We start from the raw sequence: 7,904 nt of genomic DNA, 5'->3' as shown, positions 1-7,904 counted from the left end.
GAGGCCAAGGTAATGCCATCCAGGGTAAGAATCTGGTTAGATACCATATTTCTAAGATTTTCAGGGCCGGGTACAATAACCTCAGTTTTATCTGAATTAAGAAGCAGAAAGTTAGCGGCCATCCATGTCTTTGTGTCTTTAAGACATTCCTGCAGTTTATCTCATTGGTGTGTGTTATCTGGCTTCATGGACAGATAGAGCTGGGTGTCATCAGCATAGCAGTGTAAATGTATACTATGTCTTCTAATGATGCTGCCTAAGGGAAGCATGTATAATGTAAACAGAATTGGTCCTAGCACTGAGCCCTGTGGAACTCCATAATTAACCTCAGTGTGTGAAGAGGACTCTCCATTTACATGCACAAATTGGAGTCTATTAGATAGATATGATACAAACTGTATGTTATATGTAACGTGGTATTTTTCAATTATTGTATTTACCAACATCAAGAAGTCACAAGCAAAGAAAGACCACACAATGGTGCATGTTTAAACAAGGAGAGTTTACTGGTCAAAATTATTTATGAAACAAATAAAAAACATTTTTTTAACACCAAAAATACACGTTCAAAACAACACAACGGAGGCCCAATATCAGACAGAACTCCACTCTGTAGAGTGAGCAGTCATTATGAAGCAGTTGGTTTTCTTTTGTGGTTTCAATATGCTCTTCATATTTTTGGCCAGCAGATGTCACCAGAGAGGACTGTGTTGAAAAGCTTCGAGTAATGAACCGTTTTTCAATACAAGCTTCAGAAAGCTTCATTTAGCCATCACTATGGTAGAGACTGGCTTTAAATAGGGCCATCAATTTCCCTCCAATTGCCCAGCCAGTACCACTCACTCAAATTGAGGGATCTAAAACTCTCCACAGATGATCTAAAACACAAAACCTCTTCACACTTCTAACATGCACATTTACACAACTAAATGGCAGTATTGATGAAAAGAAACACATTCAACAAATCCATTTAACCCTTTACAGCCGATCGGAGCGGGCACGCTCCATTTTGCGTAACTATTTTTAAATCCCGGTAGCACTGCAACCACGTAAGCTAGCGCAATAATTTTTTTTGCATATGAAACCAGAGGAGTTGTACTTACATCTTATGCCATCAGCTTGTCCTCGGTCACAGTTTCCTTCCACATATAGCTTTGCAAAAACTGCATAAAAATCACTTGCAGCAACAAAAACATGATATTCCAGAAACACGCTTCGCCGATCCGATCAGCTGTTTGTAACACTTCCTACGTCCATCAGCGCGAACTATCACATGACCGCATGACCTGCCCGAAACCGGAAGTGACGTCATTTTGCGGAAATGTAGTTTTTTTACGATCGGGGCCTTATGAGCCTATACTTGTGTTTTAAAAAGTTATGTTTGAGTTTATGACTTTCTGTGTCGTTTCTGGGATGCTTAGGACTCATATTGCACTGCTGGAAATAGTTTATTTTGATGCATATGCTGTTATTTTGCAAATTTGCACTATAATATTTATTTTCGTTTTTCCTGCAGTATATAAAAATTGGTGTATTTCAAAAATAAAACTATGAAGACACTCAAAATAAATTTCCTGTGGTGGGAAACTAGTTTGTGCAACTTTTTTGTATTTACAGTTTTGAGGGATGAGCCTCTTAAATTTCTCTAACTAGAAATATATGTTAAAAAAACAAAAACGATTTTCAATTTTTTTGTAGTTTATTGCACTTTTTTGCAATTTATGTAATTACTATGCACCTAATGCAGACATATTATTAAAGTTTGGGCTATAATGGTTGTATTGATGTATAGCAACTTGAAATGCTCCCAAAAATGGCTACACAGCATGTAAAAATATAATATAAGCTCTGGCGGACTTGGTTCTATGGTAGGTCTTAAAGGGTTAAACCTCAAAAGGAAGCATCTCTATGGAAAAACAAACCCCTCCACTTGGTTGTACTTTAAAATGAGGAAATGCCGGGCGGGCGTTTCCCCACACCTGACCCTCATGAAGACTGAAAAGACAAACAAAGTAAGAACAAATGACTTAATCTGTAACATTGGTGTTGCCTACTGGTGTTGGCCAGAGGGGCCGATGGCGCGATATGGCAGCCTCGCTTCTGTCAGTCTGCCCCAGGGCAGCTGTGGCTACAACCGTAGCTTGCCTCCACCAGTGTGTGAATGTGAGAGTGAATGAATAGTGGCATTGTAAAGCGCTTTGGGTGCCTTGAAAAGCGCTATATAAATCCAATCCATTATTATTATTATTATTATTAACATAATAAAATGTAAAGAAACATGTAACTGAGTATTCAGCTTCATTTGCAGAATGTTTGATTTGCCAGCAACTGAATGCTTCCACACACAAACCCGGCATAGTGAGTGAAGCAATGTTACTTAACAAATAGCAAATCATAGCAAATACATAGAAACAGAATAATGTGTTTAATATGCAAAAGAAGAAGAAGAAGTAAACACATATGGGACAAATGGAGACCATTGCAGCTCATCCACTTTGTCACACAGTAACAGTATAACTGGAACACATTTGCAATTTAGATCCAATATTTCTGAGAGAAATAAAAATTGATAGAGATATATGCATGTGTTATTATATTTATGTGTCCCAGATAATTGTTTTTCATCTAGTCATGGGACACCCACCCCTTCCTCCCAAGTTAACTGCAGCCAAAGCGAGCTAGTGGGGGTATTTAGACACTCACAACCAGTGGGGTAAAAAGAGCAACCAAGAAAGTGGCAGCCTGCACGGCCACAGATGTGCTGGAGGAGCTAGAAGCTCTACCCATGGAGAAACTCCTGGAGAACCTTGCTAAGCCTAACAGGGGACAGGTACTTCTGCCCAACCTGGCAGCCACAAAGTGAACTCATTTAGGTAAAGATAACCACATGCACCTAACCAGCCTGCACCAGCCTGACATTTCTTCCTCCTAAGTAAAAACGAATGGATGGATTGAACTTAAGAGTCTCAGCTCAGTTTTCTATTTTGACCACCTACACCCCAAGATACTCTTTTAAAAAGTGTTGTTTTCAGATCCCTTTGAAGTTCATAAAGGGCCTGTTCATTTTCATTCAGATGTTTTATTACATAAATGTTACTGTTTTCTTTTGATTTATGCTCCCACTACACTGCACCTCTACAAACAACAATGCCACGGACTGTCAGCTGCTTTTACATGCTGTGAACATGAGTAGGTTTGATCAGAGTTTCAATTATCAAAGAAAAGACAAACTGAGCAAAAAGAAGGAAAAAAGACCAACTTCTTCCCAACTGACAAGAAAAATACTCGTCATGTTTTCATAATAAAGGATCAGGCTCCCCATTTATGACAGCTTGGACCAATAATGTATGTTACACTGATGCTACTGTAGAGACAGGGTCAACATCTCTATTTAAATATAATTAATATGCAAAACACAATAAAAGTTATACATGAATTATTCATTATTTTTACTATTGATAAAATTCATGTATACTAATCAAAGTTATACATGAGTAACGACATTATTAATAATGATTAATAATAATAATTCTAATGCCAACATGATGACTGTTCATAGCTCCTGCTTTGAAATACTGAACTTAAACATTGACCTGATGAAAGATCACAATTCACAGTGGCCCACTGTCAGAATCATTCTGAATATAAACTCATCGAGTTAATCTGAACCTTTCTCAAATGTGCTGTGAATAAATGCTGCTGCAAGCCACTGTGGGAAAGCTGTGTTATTATCATGGAAACATCTGTGACACATTCACAGAGGACGAGGACACAAAGGGACGACACGCAGAGGCTGTGTTAAAGTCAAAAATCCAAATCTTTAGTCCTAAACAGGCAGTGGTTACAAACAGGAAGACGAGCAGTCCATTAAACAGTCTACAGGGTCAAACATACAGAGAATTCAAACAGCTATTAAAAACAAATAACTGGACACTGAAAAACTTCAGTGATGTGTGAGGCACCAAAGGGAAGCAGCTGAGTATATTCAATGAATTATCTTCAAATACAAAGACAGAAACTCCTACAGGCAGCATGCAAACTGAGCAGGATACACAAAGATCAGAGATTAGAAAATAAATCAGAAAAGGATTTCAAATTTACTGAGAGCAAGGCCTCTGTTACAAATCTGTCTAATAGAAAAACATGCTGTACAGATACAATACGCTCAGTGTTCATGGTCATTTAAAAACTGGCTCTACCTGAACCACTTCAATATTTTATGAAGTCACTGAGTCGACCATTTCTACAGTTTGTTTCCTTCATTGCAGTTAGAGTGCGGCTGGTAAGGATGAAAACACACACAGAGCGTAAATTGTCTTTGTTAGTAACAAACGTCAGCAAAGAAAAGACAAAACACACAAACACTCTCATGATATTCATGAATCATCAGAAAGCATCCAAACATTCTGCTCGTGGACTTTTACAGTCTTATTTGCACTCGCTCATCTTCATAATCATCCTGATCAATACATGACAGGGGAGGCTTTGAGGTAGGCGGGGCTCTCTGCTGATGTCAGCATGAAAGGCAGGACCAGCGTCTGCCACATGTTGGTGAAACATCACAGTACACTGGCGTGGTTTCCTTTCCAGATGTTGGACGTTTGACACTTCAACGTTGAGGCCAACAAGAAGACACAGTTTTGGGTCGGGTTGCTGCAGGGTTTCTAACTGAGCAAAAGCAGAAGCACACAGACCAACAGGGATCAGATGCTGAGTGTTAGAGGAACATCTGTGCTGATCACTGAATGCTGCTGTGGTCTCTTGTTGAAGTTGGCTGGTGGGACAGTCTAATAGTGATATCCTGCCCATCGGAGGAACACTTTTAAAAACACATGCAATATTTTGTTTGTATTACAGTCACAGTTTATGTTATTTTTGTCCTTTAAAAGTGTTGCTGTACTATAAAGTCCTATAATTTGAGGCTAAAATGGCTCAGAGAGTCTCTCTCTCAGAGGATCTCCTTTGAAAGTGGAGACGGCTTTATCCGCTGATCCACGTCACTTTACCTGGATGTTTTCTTTGAAGCTGGATGAAGACTCCTCTCCCTCACTCCTGCTGCAGCTGCGTGGTCCAGTTGGCCTCTGAGGTCACAGTCAACATCTGTAGCAGAAGAGGGCAAATAAAAGTCCAGGTTACCAAAACTGGGAGCTTTTCCAAAATGAGCTGACGGTTCACTCGTTAAGCTGAAAGAAAGATGCTTTAATCACAGCAGTCACACATGTGTCCACTGCACCATCTGGAACTCTTGTTTACACTCGTAATAACACAAACACTAAATCCTCCTGTTGTGTAGCAGTGTGTACACCTGAGACTGTCACCTGTCTGTCTGTCCTGCACTCTCTCTCTGTTTCTTTCTCTCTGATTGTGGAATAAAAGTATGAACATGTGTTTATAAGTTACACTTGTGTCTGAATCCTGCAGCTTATCACACATTTGATTTCCATGTGTGACGACTGCAAGTGTCCAGAGTGAGGACAGACTGAGGGAGCCACTGCTGCACATCATCTGTGAGGCTTTGCAGCCCTGATGATCCACCAGGACAAACTCAGCAGTGTGTGAGGAAGAGGAGGAGGAAGAGCCAGCAGCAGCTGACAGATGGAGAGAATAGACAGACTGTTCCCTGTTTGTGAAGGACTGCTAGGAAAGTTTAACATAACTGTCTGTGCTGAATCAGTCTTATTAGGTAATGTTCAAATAATGTGATCATCCCAGTGTTTCCAGTGTGGGAGAAAGTACTCAGGGCCTTCAAGTTACACACTATGAAAGGCAGCAACAAGTTTAATGTTCAGAAACCTAAAGTATGTATCAGCAGCAGAATGGAGTTAAAAATAAATGTTGGTTTCAGTTCTATGAAGCTTTGAGTGTTTTGGATCAGTAGCTGCTGTCTTTGTTGCATCATATTGCTGTAACTGTTTATATGCTTTATATATTCTGAGCTAAGTTGATCTATAGTGTTACATCATATTCTATAAGGATGTTATGTGTTTGTAGACTTCCTGCCCAGTTTGACCCATTTAGCAGAAGTCAGCCTGTTTAAGGCTCTGATATCTATTCTGTGTGACTTACAGCAGTTATGACATGGTCTGATTTTCTCACCCAATAAAGGAATATTTCATATATCAGTCTACTCTTCATTCTATCAGACACAGTTATCACAGCTCGTACATTTGCTTTTTACACATGTATGTAAGCATTGAGCCAAATTTAGTAATGCCAACATATTAAACGAACAATATTTGTCTCTTATATATGATACATCTGTATACACACTGTCACAGATACTTGTGATGCTAGGTTGGCCATGAAAGAACTTTCTGCAGCCATTAACAAACACCAGAATAAACACCCCGAGGCTGCTTTTATTGTTGCTGGCGACTTCAACCACACCAACTTAAAGACAGTCCTCCCCAGATTCCACCAACATGTCTCCTGCCACACCAGAGGAGACAAGACTTTAGACCGTGTTTATTCCAACCTGGCTGGAGCCTACAAAGCCACACCCCTCCCCCACATTGGACAATCGGACCATCTCTCCCTGTTCCTCACACCTAGGTATTCACCACTCATCCAACGTGTGAAACCTGCTGTGAGGACAATTAAACTGTGGCCAGAGGGGACAGACGCAGTGCTCCAGGACAGATTTAAAAACACAGACTGGAATATGTTCACCCACACAGACCTGGACCAGTACGCCTCATCTGTACTGGATTACATCTCCGAAACCACAGACAGTGTCACCACCCAGAAACGGATCACCATGTACTTGGATGAACCGGGATGTTCGTCTCCTCCTGAACGCCCGCAACACCGCCTTTAGGTCAGGAGATGCACACGCCTACAGCACAGCCAGGGCTAATCTAAAGAAGGGCATCAAAAAAGCCAAACACCATTACAAAAAGAAGGTAGAAGAACACTTCTCCAACTCCAACCTCCGACGCACGTGGCAAGGACTCCAGACCATTACAGACTACAGGACCAACAAACCCTCCCCCGCATCCTCTGATGTCTCCTTCCTCAACAAGCTCAACAACTTTTATGCTCGTTTTGAGCGAGGGAACCCCACAACCACAACCAAAGCAGACATGACGCCAGACCACCAACCTCTGACTCTCTCCCCCACCGATGTAGGAGCGGTGCTGAACAGGATCAATGTCCACAAGGCTGCAGGTCCTGATGGCATCCCCGGGCGTGTTCTCAGAGCGCAGGGCTCTAGACTAACTTTTTGCCACGGGCGTACCAGTACGCCTAACTTTAAAAAGTTAGGATTACCGGCACAAAAGTTAGGCGCACACAAATTTTATAATAATTGATATAATATAATGTGTTTTTCTGGATAAACTGTGCTTTTTCAGCATTCAAAGATTGATGACACCGTGTCAGAGCACTGGCTATGAATTTCAGAAGGATCAGGCCTTAAAGAAAAGTTAGCAATAGTTCTTTTCCTATTACAGCTACATCCACGTCTGTCGTGCCTAGGCTGCTCACTAGGGCTGGGTATCATCACTGATTTCTATAATCCATTCGATTCCGGTTTTCAAAGTCCCGATTCGATTCAACTTAGCCTCAGACAGTCAGAAATATTATAATTCTGATCATTTATCAGTACTGACTTCATCAGAATTGTGAGCATCACAGCAGATGCCTTTGTGTGAAAGTAACTGAGAATAAAACACAGAAAAACATGAAGGAGATTTTCCTGGTCTGGCTTTTTATAGCAGATAACCTTAAAAATATTCTACAATGTTCTGCATATAAAGTTTAAATTTCTTCAGTATTGAACAACAGAAAAAACAGGCTTTCTTGTTCGAGGTCATTTAAGTGAAAAAAAGAAAAAGAAAAGAAAAAGACAGCAGCCGCAGCGCTGTAAACAACGGTAGACTGGTGGGTAATAAGCGAATGAATAA

At 40.6% G+C, this 7,904-nt stretch overlaps 1 long non-coding RNA gene across 1 annotated transcript; it reads right to left on the bottom strand.

Moving 5' to 3' along the window:
- Positions 1-483: 483 nt before the first annotated feature.
- Positions 484-4,995, bottom strand: LOC143416626 (uncharacterized). The gene is made up of 2 exons (XR_013097003.1): positions 1,890-4,995; positions 484-976 (listed from the first exon to the last, which is right to left on the bottom strand). It is a non-coding gene; the product is annotated as an uncharacterized LOC143416626 (long non-coding RNA).
- Positions 4,996-7,904: the final 2,909 nt, after the last annotated feature.

The sequence above is a fragment of the Maylandia zebra genome, linkage group LG3 (genome assembly GCF_041146795.1).
Source record: "Maylandia zebra isolate NMK-2024a linkage group LG3, Mzebra_GT3a, whole genome shotgun sequence".
Taxonomy (NCBI): domain Eukaryota; kingdom Metazoa; phylum Chordata; class Actinopteri; order Cichliformes; family Cichlidae; genus Maylandia; species Maylandia zebra.
The sequence above is the reverse complement of the archived record's forward strand: the minus strand, read 5'-3'. Positions and strand labels throughout refer to the sequence as shown.